Source organism: Sus scrofa, chromosome 11 (assembly GCF_054392235.1).
Source record: "Sus scrofa isolate SSC_HxYL_T2T_F1_AM1 chromosome 11, Sscrofa_HxYL_maternal_Yorkshire_Landrace_v2.0, whole genome shotgun sequence".
Taxonomy (NCBI): Eukaryota; Metazoa; Chordata; class Mammalia; order Artiodactyla; family Suidae; genus Sus; species Sus scrofa.
The window spans coordinates 83271832-83287559 of record NC_139393.1 but is presented as its reverse complement, the minus strand read 5'-3'; the positions used below and the strand labels follow the sequence as shown (position 1 = coordinate 83287559).

Here is a 15728-nt window from a genome sequence, read left to right as displayed (position 1 = left end):
ATTGTTTTTAAACTATCTGGAAAGTATTAACTAATTTCAAATCCCCTCCCCCCAATGGAATAGGAATAAGACTTTTTATTAACCACGGGTCCAGATACATAAATCTCCCCCAGTGAAAACGCTAATCTATTCGCCCCAACTGTTTTGTTTGGAGAGAGGAAACGCTGCCAGCCGCCTTCAGGACAAGAGCGGAATCCATTTAAAAAATGACGCATTCAGGAGACTTGGGGCCCTGCGACATTCCCAGAATAGTTTGCCCATATTTTTGTAATCAGTCAGAATACTTCTTCAAAACATCTGGCGGAACACATTCGAAACGCTTAACCCTCTTCCAGTCGGGGGACCCTGGGGGCGAATTCATTTCTTGAAAACAGAGGTGGAGGCATAAGGACAGAGTGGCTGCCTCCTGCACAAAGGGCCCAGGACATGTGTTTGGGGGGCTGGACCCCAGGTTGCACCCTGTCCCCAGCCTTGTGCCCCACGCAGGGCCCCCACCCCCAACCCCCCGCTAGGAAAAGGCATCATCTCTTTCCCATGGAGATGCAGAGAACTGGCCACACTTAAATGAGTGAATTGGTGACACAGGGAGAGAGAAGGTTTTGCTCAGAGTCTGTGCCCTGGTCTGGCCTTCAGGGGCCTGGTGCACAGGCCAAGGCCAGGGGGCTGCATCTGCCGGGTGGAGGGTACGGGGCTTTCTGTATCTCCCACCAAATCCAGCTCAGGCCAGATGGGCGCTGGCTCTGTGGGTGGGGAGGGGCAGCCGGTGTGTAGGTATAAAGATGCGTCGGCCAAAGGTGGGGGGCGGGGGAACTTACCCCAGAAGCCTCGTGTAAGATCATACTGTGACACTGCGATGAAGGCCAAACTCAGACGTGACCCTGTGTTTCAAATACTGACCATGGGTGACCCCTGTGCGAAAACACCTGCCCTCTGTAAATACCCCAGAAGATGCCATTCCCACATGGGAGCATTTAGGGGCAGGCGCTAAGGATGCTGGTTTCTGGGCTCCCCCAGGGCCACCTGTGGACTTGCACGGGTGACTGTGCCCTGCTGGCTGTGAAAATGCCACACTGCTGGTGACCCACCAGCCCAGCGAGTAAGCTCTCCCAACTGGGCAGGCTGCAATCTCCTCTCGAGAGCGTGACTCTTGGTCACCCTATCGCACGGTCCATTCTCCACTCCCTTCCCCCACTTGCTGTGCGCCTGGTGCAGCTGAGGCTCCCCTCACAGTGAGTCCGAGAGCTGTACCCTCTCCCCAAGGTCCCCACGGATGAGTAAGCAGTGAACAAAAACGCCACTCTGTCTTTGGCCAAAGACTGGCAAAAGCAAGGGAATGATCAATACCATCAAATCCAATCAGTCTTCTGCCTAAATGAAACCCAAACGGGAATTCCCGTCGTGGCTCAGTGGGTTAAGGACCCCACGTTGTCTGTGAGGATGTGGGTTTGATCCCTGGCCTCGCTCAGTGGGTTAAGGAGCTGGCATTGCCATAAGCTGCCCATAAGCTGCAGCCTCCTTTGCAGGTGCAGCTCTGATTCTGATTCTAGCCTGGGAACTTCCATACACTGCAGGTGTGGCCCTAAAAAAGAAACAAACCACCAATCAACCAACCAACCAAAAAACCCCAGAAATACTACAATGAAGACTTTATTGGGGAAATGTTCCAGTGGAAAAAAAGTTTGCTATAAGAAACTAATAAGCAAATAGGCGATCGGAGGTGACAAACCTGCCTTAAATTCTTTGAGTGGCAGGAAGGCAATATGAAAAAATGGAAGGGAGGGGAGAGGAAATGAAAAACATTTCTAAACTGAAAAATAAAGCGTTTACTTCATTTGTTTGATGGCCTTCTTGGATAATCTCATTAGACAAAGAGCAAACTTAACCTTTCTGGAAGCAGCTGCATGTCCACAAGCAGATACAGACACGCATCATCAATGAAAGCTCCCAGCCCCGGCGTGATTATTATATCCCAAAGTGATGCCAGTACGTCTCTGTCTTATTAAGAAGAAACACCAGCACTTCCATTTACGCCCATTGGAATTTTTGTAAAGAAATTAAAGTGGGTAAAATAAAAGTACATTACAAATCAGAGACAGAACACTAATTCAGGTAGGCAGTGCAGGAGCACCAGCTCCCGTGCATTCTTTTGATATGGTTATTGATTAACATTTGTGGCTTAAGGGCTCCAGGGAGTAGCATCCCCACAGGCCTCGTTTTATTACAGGAAATGCACCTTCCCCACAGGCTTTGTTCACTGTGGGAAATGCGAATCTCCGGCCCACTCCTCAACTGACAGAAAAGGGATGAGAGGAATGGGGACTTAGTCTAAGGAAAGAAAAGGACAGAGATACCATAAAACTTCGGGGACAATTTCCACCCCTAAAACCCCTATCGGACAAGGACTGATGCAGGTAACTGAGCAAGGCCAATGGGAGAAAACCACATCTGTCTGGACCCCACGTTGGTGCCCCCCCATCTTTAAGAGAGAAAAATCCCTCTAGGACAATAGAGAAGGGGGCTCTTCTCCTCCCTCCCAGCTGTCCTGGGAGCTATTTGCTTTTCTTTAATAAAAACCTTGCTTGCTTGCTGCCTCTGTGCTCCCGGAGTTAATTCTTCGACTGCCATGATCAAGAACCCAGATTCCAGTATCCTATTTCCAGCATCATATCCATGACTTTAAAAAGATTTCTCAGAAAAAATTCAGGAAAATCTCAACCCCAACGCATTATTAAAATGCACGTAGGAGTTCCCTCCCATCGTGGCTCAGGGGAAACGAATCTGACTACTGTCCATGAGGTCACAGGTTCGATCCCTGGCCTTGCTCAGTGGGTTAGGGATCCAGCGTTGCCATGAGCTGGGGTGTAGGTCACAGATGTGGCTCAGATCTGATGTGGCTGTGGCTGTGGTGCAGGCCAGAGGCTACAGCTCAGATTCGACCCCTAGCCTGGGAACCTCCACAGGCTGCAGGCATGGCCCTAAAAAGACAAAAAATAAATAAATAAATAAAATGCACATAGTACCTAGTAATCTTGCCCAAGGCTAACTACGCAACTAGATGATGTCAGATATGGGATGTTAGAACTGATTACTTAAGGAGATCCGCAAATTCAATTAAACTGAAGAGCCCGATTTTTATTTTTGATAAATATCGGTTCTCATTTAAAAGTGAAATAAAATTGTACACACCAAAACACTTCTTCACTCATAACTGCCCCTAAAGAAATCAAGAGAAAAGGGAAAGCAAACAAAAGGTATTAGTGCATATACACGTTCTCTTTGATTAAAGGTCATGGTACTTTTAAAACCCTTTTTTCTCCTTTTCACTTCAGAAGAAGAGTTTGACATTTTAGGTAAGGGCATGCCCAAGCAATTAAATCCTATTTTTACGATTTCCTTTTTATTTTGTTTTACTTTTATGACAGCCTAGCTGATTTACAGCGTTGTGCTAATTTCTGCCCTACAGTGCAAGGATCCAGTCCTTTTTATCTCAGTTTGTAACTTCATTAGCGTCTTCACAATTTTTGTGCTTTGGAAAAGATCAGGCTGAAAATTGCCCCTAAACTTAAAATAAAATAAAATAAAAGGAAAAAGAAAAAAGGACAGAAAGCATGGGTTCTAATTCAGGGACTATTTTATTAACCTCTTTTGGCTCCTCTTTTTGAATATTTTCTCGTACAGTATGTCTATTAAGCCTGTCATTGTGATTATAAATGTGCTACATATTTTCAATAAAAGTATGTGTTACATAGAAATATAGTTCACATATAATATTACAGCACCGAATGTTTAAAATGAGAGCCAAGAAAATCTAAAAGAAAAATGAGTGGAATTAAGTCATTAGCACTTAAAGTGAGCTCCTAACTTCTCAGTTCTACTCTCACTTCTCTCAACTTCCTCCATAGTCTCACCTGCAGGCTAGACTTGAAGTACTTATTAATAACAAAACATTCTTCCTGAAATAACTGAGCTCAAATAACTCTTTAATAGTCCAAACAACTGATCCCTATGAACTCACCAATGATGCACTGTGTTTTCAGGTCAAAATCTACATAAAAAGGAACATTTGCAGAAAAGCCTCCAGGCATGTTGCCTACCAGTCACTATATCTTCACATTCAAAAATAACCTGAAAGTCAAAACTTCTGAAAAATCTATTACTGAACGATGTGCTTTAGCTCCAAGTGCAGTATTCTCATTGAGGAATGTCGACGTGAGAAATTCAAGAAGTTACGCGAGAATGTCAACAAGCAATTTGTTATGTAGAGAAGTACAGAATCCATTAAAAAACATGTTTAACGATAGTTTCTCCAAAGATGGATAGTGGAATCTTCAAGACCATTAGACGGGACTGTTTTGGTCTTGAGAGCACTCATTCATCTAGAGCAATATTCTAGGGGAATAACTTTCTCTCCGACACTGAAGATATGAAACGCCATTGTAACCCACCAGGTCACTCTTCCATACTTACTGCCACTACGACTCTAAGATCATTCTTTATAGAAATAACTCCATGTAGTCTTCTAAACCAACTCCACTCTTTGTAATGTTAATAAATAGTATTGTAAAGGGAAATAGGAGGCTCAGATGCGTCTTTACTGCCAAATTTACTTTCAATTTTCAAATGTACAAAAGTCTACATTTGCTTAGAAATATATATAAATGGATGTTTGGTACTGTGGAGTCTTTAAACATGATACAGAGCCTTCTGGTAGCTTCTCTCTGCCCAATCCGCTGCTTCTAAGAACGTTAGTATTTACAGGCAAGGGATCAAACATATCAAAGAGTTAACCCTAAATCTTAAATTTCATGAAAATAAAAGCTTCTAAAATTAGGAAGATTAAACTCAGTAGAGAGTCACTTCGGATGTGTTAGAAGATAGGCAGCGTGAACCGGAGTTGGGCACCTGCCACCAGCCTCTGCATGGGTTAAATCATGAGCCACTGCAGCTGCCCACCCGCAGTATCGCCTAAGCAGAGCCCAGGGTGGAGACCAGGAGCGCGGCACTCTGTGCTCTGGCAAAACTGGAAGAACGTTCAGGTCTTGAGAGAGTTGGATGTTTTAGGAGATTTTATGAGCCCAGTTCTTGCATCTCCTCCTATCTAGAAAAACACTAAAGTCCTTCACGGTGATGCCTGCTCCTCCTCGTGACTAGTGGTCCCTCCACGAGACCAGAGCAAACTCTATAAAATGTGCCCGTGACTGCACCCCCTCCCCCTCCCCGTTATCATGTACCCTGATGTTAGTTCCCCCTGGAGCCAAGGGGCGCATCAAAAGAATGGCTTCAGTGAGCCCAGGCCTTTGTACCTTTCCATAGAAATGCGACAAATTCCTTAACTTGAGGAGTTCCTGTCATGGCTCAGTGGTTAATGAACCTAAGAACCATGACGTTGCGGGTTCAATCCCTCGCCTCGCTCAGTGGGTTAAGGATCTGGCATTGCCGTGAGCTGTGGTGTGGGGTCATAGACGCAGCTCGGATCCTGCATTGCAGTGGCTGTGGCGTAGACCGGCAACTGCAGCTCAGATTAGACCCCTAGCCTGGGAACCTCCATATGCTGCGGGTGCAGCCCAAGAAAATATCCCCCCCCCAAAAAAAATTTCTTAACTTGAGATATTTGGTTGTTCGTAATCTTTTGTTCCTGCCTCCTGCTCTTTGTTGCAAAAACTCCTATAGATCCTAGCTCCCCTCTCACCTCCTCAGAGCAGTTTCTCGGGGCTCTGTCTACCAGGCTTAAGTCCTAATTTTGCCACAGATAAACTTAACTCTCAAATTTTAGGTTGTCCATTTTTCTTAATAAACTTAAAATGGGTGGGGCAAGGATTAAACTATACAAATTAACTAACAAAAGTTAAAAACCACAGGTGACATTTTTTTTTTTCTTGTTACAGCTGCACCTGCAGCATATGGAGGTTCCCAGGCTAGGGGTGGCATTGGAGCTACAGCTGCCGGCCTACACCACAGCCACAGCAATGAGGGATCTGAGCCGAGTCTGCGACTTACATACACCACAGCTCACGGCAACCCTGGATCCTTGACCCACTGAACGAGGCCAGGGATCGAACCCACATCCTCGTGGATACCAGTCAGATTGGTTTCCACTGTGCCACGAGGCGAACTCCACTATTATTTTTAAAAATGAGCGTGATCCTGGTCTATTTCCCTGATGTGATGACGTTAGGAAAGTTTTATTTAAAAATAAGGTTGGATGGTCCCCTCCCTCCCTCCCTTCCTTTCTCATCTCCTCTCTCAGAAGGACCTTCCGATCATCAGCACGGTGGCGCCACAGCGAGAGAAGACCACAGAGAGGAACCGCCTAGTGCTACGTTCCATCTGTTTTGTGCTTGTTTTTCTTCCTCTGCCTTAGAACCTTCATCAGCTGCTCTGCCAACAGCTCTTCTCCAAAGGTCCTCCTCCCTTGCCACCAATCTCCATTTCCAAATACAAAATCTCTTCCTGCTGAAATGGAACAGCTTCCGCTAAATGGAATCCAGCACACGTATCAGCCGAAGAGACCTCAAGACCTATTTGAAGAGGTCAGATAACGTCGGGACAGTAAAGTGCGGACGATACTGCATTTCACCAAACCTCCTGCATCTCTTTAATGATCTACATCAGGAAACAGCTCGAAGGTTTCATGACATGTTACTAAGTTACTTTGCATTTCAGCAACCACAATATATCTTGGCGCAATCCCAATAAATAACACTCTTGTAGTTAAAGCAGGAAAGTAAAAGCAACATTTTATCAACCAGAATTTAATTTGCCCGGCGTATCATGCCAAATTACTGTGCTTATGCTTGGATGTTGGGCACTTATAAAAATGTCTTCACACGTTTCCTTTGGGGCCCCAAATACTCATTTCTTTCACTGGATGAACATTCTCATCATCACAGCAAAATTGATCAATTTATTCAAGGGCCTGAATTAAAGCAGGTTTCCCACTCTCTCCTTGAAGGGTTCCAGCAAATATTAAGATGGTCAAAACTGCTGTAATAAAGACATCTGCGTTGCTGTGGGTCTCAGCTGCCTTGGTGAATCAGAGACTCTTTATAAAGACAGACTTGAATGAATTGTATGTTGGTGAGAAACACTGCCCCTTGTTTTCATTATTCTGAACTGTTAAGATGGTGAGGCTGTAGTCAAGTAAAAGAAAACCCTGAGCCTGTACCTGTGCCAAGAATTGTGATGATCAGGATTCAGAGACGAACGGGACAGAGTGTATTATCCAGAGACGTCACCCAGCAGGGGGGACAGAAGGGCCCAGATGAAACTGCTGCCGAAACTTGGCCTCTGTCCACCGGTGCCAAATAGAAACGATGAGATAGAGTTTGGGGTGAAGGACAAAAACCATAGCTTTTATTGCTTTTCCAGGCAGAGGAGGCCACGGCAGGCTCATGCCTTAAAGACTGTGCCTCCTTTAGGGAAGAACTATGGGGAGTTGTAGAGTAAAAAGGAGAAAAGCAGGTTTTCAGATAGGAATCAGGATGGGGCAGACATGCGTTCTTCTTTCTTCGGGGGAATCTTAGTCATCAAAGCTGAACTCGGGACCTCATGCCACGATCCCGATGGGGGCCTCCTGGGTTATTGCCTAGAAGAACAGTCCTTTCAAAAAGGGCATATTGATCAGAGGTTAGAACAAACTAGGAAAGTTCCTGATAAAACATCAAGTGTGAATCATCTTTAACCCACAGGCGAATGTGCTCAGGGTGCCTCAAGCTGATGGGTGAGGGTGTTTAGGGTGCACTTAAGCCAAGAAGAAGCACAAGGAAGGACTTTAAGCTGTTCAAAGTATTTGTTTCTAAAAGAAGCATAAGGAATATCACTTTTCTCTTAGGTGTATAAGATGTGTGTGTCACTCTGCGTCTCCCTTGAGAGGGAAGCAGGTACTGCCCCAAGGTTGTACCGTTATTTCTTGACTGTTCCTCCCTGATCTTTGCGTTCCCTCCCTTCCCAGATCTGCAACTTGTCCCAAGGAACTCAGGGAGGGCCATGGAGGCTGAAAGAGGCCCGTTGCCTAAAAACAAGACATGGGGGACAGAGAAAGGCTTCTGTGCCCGGGAGCCCCCCAGGGCCCTGCGTGGTTTCAGAATCATAGTAATAGAGTAATACATCACGTTACAGAGAAGACTAATACATAGAATAGCAATGATTGTTTAAAGATTAAGTCTGAAAGGCAAACCGATCCTTCACCAGGTGAAGGTCTGGGGTTTTGTGAGACTGAATGCTCCTATGTTTCAATCACTGGTCAGCTCGATCAGAAACTCCGAGCATTCCAGTTAGAAAGGCAGGAAAATCTCAGCAAGTCTGTACATGCCCTTGTGCTCGCATCAGCATCCTGTCGAAGAGGCTTTACGATCTTGAGGATTCTTCAAACATTAAAAAAAAAAAGCCCTTGTCTAAGGGAGCAGATGTCACACAGGTGCCGTGGGGAAATGTGCTCGTAGTCATAATTATATCGCGAAAGACAAAGAAAAATGGTCAAATAATAGACTTCCGACGTGAACCGATGAAAGAAGGATTTGAAAAAGCCAATCGTTAATCAAAGAAGAGGTACAACAAAGCACTATCCATGAAATGCTGGCCCCTGGCCGCTCTGGTACGCTATAGAAGTGAAGAATTGATTACACCACAAACTCAAAACACGCAATAGGTATGCCAATTAGTCCACAAAATGGATTACTCTATGGGTGCATAATTAAACTGACTGCTAGATATTAAGGCAAATTCAAAGTTAATTAAACGAAATTAATTTGCTTTGAGACAAGGAGGAAAATATGTCTGTAGGACCCCGAGCAGTCAAACATGATACGCTAATTTCAAATTCATTTGAGCGCTCATTGCTGCAGTGAGCTTTCCCTAGCAAACCTACGAGAGAGGACACTTCTTGCAATTAAACCGATGCTTGGGGAGCATTTTCTAGAAAATAAAAGGGCAAATGCATATGCTTGTGCATTTTTTCAGATTTTTTTTTTTTTTTTTTTCCTTTTTGGCCGCCCCAGAGGCGTACGGAAGTTCCCAGGCCAGGGATTGGATCCGAGCCGCAGCTACAGCAATGCTGGATCTTTGACCCACTGTGCCGGGCTGGGGATCAAACATGCCACCAGGCTATTTCCTTAACCCACCGTGCCACAGCGGGAACTCCTGCTTATCTGTTCTCTGGCTCCTTCATGTATCTCTGCAGCTCCCTCTTTCCAAGATGACCCTCTCACGTGGGATGGAAGCCTTCGCTCCAGATTGGGGATGGGGGGCGGGGATGGGGAGCGGAGGCTCAAGTAGGGGGTAGGAGGTCCCTGTCCATCCATCCATCTTCAGGTCCTCTCTCCTGCCACTGACCTCTAGTGACCTCTTCGTGCTGACTGCTTCTCACTCCTTCCAATGCCACCATTCCTGCATCAGGCACCAGCAGCCTGGGTCCCGCCCCTCCCTGTCCTCAGGGGATGTGGCGTGAGTGCTGAGCAGGTGCAGAAGTGAGTGACAGTCCCCAACAAGCACAGCCAGGCGGGGGCTCCAGCTAATACAACTTACAAATAGTCCTTCTCTTGAAAAATAAATAAAATAAATAAATAAAATGGTCTCCTGAGCAGCAAAGATGAACATGATTGAGTTTTATTTTATTCTTTTTTTAGTAGCTCTTTTTTTAAAAAAGTCCTATTGAGGTATGGTGGCTTTACAAGGTTGTGACCATGTCTGCTTTGCGACAAAGTGACGCCGTTATACATATACCCACATCCACGCCTCTTCAGGTCTCTTTCCCACATGGACCATCCCGGAATATCGGGTGGAGTCCCCTGTGCTGTGAGGATTCGACGTGGAGAACTACTCCACGTGGTATCAGATTCGTACCTGATGTACCTGGGTCACTTTAGTACCTCGATCACATGCAAGTGCCATCCTCTGCTGTTTGTCGCGTTCGGCGTCTCTTTTTATTATTCCTGCACGTTGCAGAGGTTAGCAGCGAGCCGCGATTTCACAGCAAGGGTTTACAGACAGGACACGCGAAGCGCTCACCAAGCTAATGGCTTTGATGTAAGAGACGATTGAGAAATAAAATCAGTCATCACCGCATGATGTTCTGTTTGCCATGAAATATTTAAACAGGTGAGCGATGGCAGGAAACCCAGGACAAGCTGTTCTGTACCTGATGCCAAACACACACACGCACAGTACACGGGACCCTGCCAGTCACCAAGAGCTTGGCGTCACCCGGCGTCACGCCTTCAGCAGATACGATGCTCTGAGGACTGCCCTTCACTCAGAAGGGTGGCATTAATCTGCCTCGAAGCTGAAGCTCTGGACTCGCTCGCTCTAACAGCAGTCTCCCAACAAGTACTCTCTGAGTTCAGAATCTGTTAAAATATTTAGCTCTAATCAAATAAATAACCATTTCCTGGGTGGACATGGACATTCCAACTAAAGAATTAGCCTAAAAATGGTCCCAGGTGGTACTATGTCCTGAATATTTGAGCAAAGCAAAGGCAAACCTCTAGAGGTCTCCCCCTTGGCCCAAGCCACACGGGACTCTCCCAGCCTAGCCACCAGGAACACCCAGTCACCCAAAGGACAAACCCAGGAGAATTGATGCTCCCTGAGCAACTCTTAGAAGACAGAACGAACAGCAATGGTGAAGCCCAAGAGCCTCAGATACCACAAGGGTTGGTTATAGACAGAAGAACGAGCATGTTTAAAACAATGAAAAGACCTGGACATACACCATGAGAAAAGAACAAGCAAGCACATTCCAGAAAAAGCAGATTTGAAAGAACCAAGTAGAACTCTCAGAAATGGAAAATAAAGCCACTGAAATTGAAGCACAATGCGCGCAGGGAACATCAGATGCATCTCTGCTCCAAAACAGACAAGTCAAACTGTAAAAAAGCATGGCAGGCACCAACGGTGTAAATCCACTATATGCTAATAAAAAAAAAAATAAAAGAAGAAAGCGCTGCAGAAATTACCTAGAATGAAGCCCAGAGAGATAAAGAGACAGAAAATATAAAAGAAGGGAGAGGAGAAGAGAGAAAATGAGAAGGAACGGCGTGCCTCTGCCAGGAGTTCCAGAAGAGAGAAGAGCATTCACAGAAATCTCAGCCAATAATTTTTCAAACTTGGTACAATAAATGCCTCTGATGATTCGCAAGTCGAAGCCTCGAGCAGAATAAACTAAACAAGATTTATGTCTGGAACCCCTGCTATAAAATTAGAAATCTATATCACACATGGGCACACATGCACATAACGATGTGTAGTTATTCACCCATTTGATTGCACCCCTTCTCTGTACCAGTGACGGTTTCCAGACCTAGAGGCGTTAGGTTGATTAAGCCACGGTCTCAGGTCTTAGAATACTTGCTTCTGGGGGAAAGAGAGCACAGGAAACACACAGCGTATAACCCCTGATGAGGTCGACAGTAGAGACGAGCACAGCAAACGCTGGGGTTCAGAAGACAAAGGGGTTACCTGTGACCGAGAAGGACAGAGAGGAGTCAGGGGACACTTCAAAGGACAGAGGTCCTCAGGGTGAAAGTTCAGAATGAAAGTGTTTTCCAGGTGGAGAAGGGGCACCACGCGGAAGGAAGAGCGAGAAGGTTTTCCCTCATCAACTCATTCACCTGCCCAACATGCTGGACCAGAGTCTTGGCATCATGCTACTGCAGAAAAGAGCCTGGACGGGAGCAGATGAGCCGGAACAGGAGTCAGCGGAGAGGCGTGGCAATAACTCCGAGGCAGACGAGGATGCTTGAGCCCACTGGTTTTAGAATATTTTCCATCATGAAAACTTTGAATATGAATCTTAAGGGATCCCAATATATAAAACTGGTAAAACACAGATGCTCAGATGGAGGAGAGGGGTGTGTGTGTGTGTGTGTGTGTGTGTGTGTGTGTGTGTCCACAGACGGAGCCCTGTGAATCAAGAGCCCCTGCTCTCCTGACTGCATCTCGTTTGTGAATGTCTCTATTAGGTCTTTCTTCATCACAAAGATTTCACATTTCAGCAATGCTGTCGAAAAAACTACACCTGTTCATCTGTTTTATCTAAGAGGTTGGGCTGGTACATATACAATCTCTCCTACTTTTGATATGTTTCTTTTGTAACTCGTGACATTATTGAACTATATCATTAAAGAAGGTACTTTCTCATTGATTTACTGGATTTTCTAGCCAAACTTTCATTTGACTTATAACGGCAATTTTGTCATATCCTTGCTAATGTTTATTCCTTTTTATTTTTTTCTCTGATCACAATGATTACAACTTTAGGGTCAATACGAACAAGAGCCTGAATCTTTTTCACAACTAAATACGATGTCTACCTAGGCCTGGAGATAATTTTTTTTTCTTTTGAAAGTCTCTTTTTCCTTCTAGTTTAAAAAGAGATTCAGGAGTTGAATGTTGTTGTCTTTTGAAATGGGCAAGTGCTTTTCCCTTTTGACTTATTGATGTGATGAATGGTGCCAATAATTAAATTTCTCTCTCTCTCTCGTTTTTTTTGTCTTTTTGCCTTTTCTAGGGCTGTACTCATGGCATATGGAGGTTCCCAGGCTAGGGATCCAACCGGAGCTGTACCTGCTGGCCTACACCAGAGCCACAGCAACGCGGGATCCGAGCAGCATCTGCGAGCTACACCACAGCTCATGGCAACGCCGGATCCTTAACCCACCGAGCAAGGCCCAAACCCGCAACCTCATGGTTCCTAGTCGGATTCGTTAACCACTGAGCCACGACGGGAACTCCCAATAATTGAATTTCTTAATACTGATCACTAGGTATCTTTTAATGGGTTGCTAGGCTCTAGGTGCTATTTATTTATTTATAACTATTTATGCTTACATATCTACAAGTCAGAAATTTGCTATTGGTTTCTTTAATTGTATTACCTTTTGATATGTTGATAGCACAGATATTGTGGATTTAAAAAAAAATGTTTTTGGTCGCACCTGCAGCATATGGAAGTTCCTGGGCCAGGGATCAAATATGAGATGCAGCTGCTGCTGATGCAACAGCTGCTGCAATGCTAGATCCTTTGCAGCAGTGATTCTAGATATAAATCTTACCTGCCCTCTTTGGGGATGACGGCCATTCTGACAGGTGTGAAGTGATATCTCATTGCAGTTTTGTGCTACCGTCTTTCTTACTCTCATTTAGAAGTCATCTTACCTACACCTTGTCTCAGGTCCCATCCACAACTGCTCCAGATCATTAAAATCGCCTCAGTCTAAAAGGAAGTGAAGGCGGGGTTCAGAGAGACCCCCACCGCTGTGGGCAGGACGGCTGGTGACCAGCTTTGCCCGGAAAGGCTCCCCCCTCTGTTACACTCTCCCCTCTATTCCCCAAATCACGTGCAGCATAAGAACTTCATTGTTTCAAAGACGAGTCACACATCTCAAAAGATGTGACCAGAGAGCCGGGACTGGTAAGAAGACAGCCCTTCCAGGAGCAAGGGCACCCCGGTTGTCACAAACCCGACATCCTGAAACTCCAGGGCACCTCTGGCTGATGCTCAGCTGCAAGTGCCAAAGGAAAGGATGCTGGTTACCTAATGCTGGGCACAAGGACGCCAAAGTCCCAGGGTGGAAAGCCAAGCACAGCCCTTCCCTGGGCTCAAATTACGTTTGCTTAGATGCCAAGAAATACTCAAGAGAAGGGATGCAAGGGGATTCAGAAATCATTTACTGGCTGATACGCCTTCACATGAAAATGAGCCCCTGAATACCTCTGTGACAAATGGACTAAAACCGAGCGGAGGTGCTGAGCGGACCCACCAGCCTGGATGCCCGCTGCAGGTGTGAGATCTGAAGCGCCGTTCGATGACCTCATGGTGTCGCCAAAGTGAGCGTGCCACAGGCAGACACAATCCCTAGATAGACCTCTTTCTGCGACAAGGCGAGGCCTCTGCTCTGCAGTACGGAGCTTGAGAGCCATGGGAAACGCGGCTCCATCAGTAGGGAAAGTTTCAGAACATCGATCTACAGATTCTGATTCCACGTGATTCCCAAGATACCCCTGGCTGAGGGGTGAGGATTTTTTCCAGCAGAGTTCAGGCATCGAGATCCTTCAGACCCCGAGGGTCAGGGCGAGAGGCGGTCCCTGACACACTTGATTCCTAATCATCACTCGGCACTTTGGATTTGCAAAGCGGAAGATGCCCGCAAAGCGGAAGATGCCCGCGAAGCAAGGGGTGGAAGGACCACCGACGACCTTGCCCGTGACCAGGACAGCGTGGACTCGGCTAGGAGTCTGGGCTCCGCCGGGGTCGGTGTGACGGCATGGAGCCCTGATGGGGAGGCAGCCCCACCTGCTCACAGAGCCCGAGATTGCACTCCTGGGGCTACAACCTCTCGTGACACCTCCCGCACCCCGGCTGGGGTGTCCGGCTGTGTGGATGGGTGAAGCCGGCATCCTAAGCCAGAGGAATTTTTTCTGTGCAGAAACATAGAGACTGCTGAGTAGATTTCAAGATACGTTTTGACACGCTGGCCCTAAACTCACGGTGGAAGGCAGCAGAAACCCTTTGGCTTCCTCTGAGGTTCTGCAAGGAAGTTTCACGCGGCAGAAAGAATTCTAATTGCAAGAGATACATCAGTGTCAGAGCAAGGAAAAGTGACAAAGTCTGAAGGTAAACACCTCAGGATTGGTGCAGGAAAGTCCCGGGTTACGGTAAAAACCCAGACGAGGAAAGCTGTGACATCTTTTTGAAAATTATTTTTCTCTTAAGCACAAGCGATACCGTGGGGGATAAGGAATTCTGAGTGACTTGAGCTGATGGATGCCTTGCTGTGTCCACAGTTAACACAGATTTACTCAGAACCTACGCTGTGCCCGGAGCAATCGCAGCCACCTTCAGTTCATTGGCGACTCAGACAAACACCCACATCCTCATGGCATGTGAATTCCCACGGGGGCAGACCAGGCGCGAGTGGATTCCGGAGTGTTAAGGTGCTGGGGTCTATGGAAGCGAGCAGGGCATAAAGGAGGGCTCGAGGTTGGGGGGCTGCGCTCTGTGGGGCCACGAGGAAGGGAGGTGTGGGCAGAGCCTTGCAGAGGGAAGAAGGGAGCCAGGGTGGAGTGTGGAGGGAGAGCAGCCCCAAAGAGGACCCAGCGAGAGCACCGCGGTGGGCATGTGCCAGGTGCTCCAGGAGGGCAGGAGGCCATGGGGGCCGGACGGGGAGCCACGGGGAGACGAGGATGGTCACTGCCAAGGGACCAGAGCAGACGGAACCTCAGACGTCATGGATGGGCCCCTACCCTCGGGGGAGCAAGGAAAAGCTGCAGGGTTGGCAGGAGAAGGCTGGTCACCGATGGGGACCAGGGAGAACTGAGCCACGATCGAAGGAGACACACAGGTGACATCTGGGGCGCCAGCGATGGAGAGAGCGAGAAGCAGCCGACGGGTCCCCTGTGGTTTGCGAAGAAGGATGTCAAGGCGGCACCAGGGAATTTGGGTTTGGGGCCACAGGAAGGAGGGAGTGGCCAGTGGAGGGTGGAGTAGGTGTGGGTGGCCTGGACTTGTCAAGAGTTCAGGTGCGGCACGTTCAGCTGGAGATTTCTATCAGCTGTCCACATGCCCAGGGGACAAATGTATCTTCAGGTGAGACTTTATGTGTTGGCCCCAGCGTGCAAAGGTTTTAATATGCATTGGAGTCGTTTTGTTTTGTTTGCTGTTGCTATTTTGCTTTTTAAGAGCCACATGTGCGGCAAACGGAAGTTCCCAGGCTAGGGGTCCAATCAGAGCT

At 46.8% G+C, this 15728-nt stretch overlaps 1 protein-coding gene across 9 annotated transcripts in view; it reads right to left on the bottom strand.

The window, feature by feature from the left end:
* The window catches only part of MYO16 (myosin XVI), a 539824-nt gene that overhangs the window by 220318 nt on the left and 303778 nt on the right, over positions 1-15728 (bottom strand). The gene's annotated exons all lie outside the window — the stretch shown is intronic.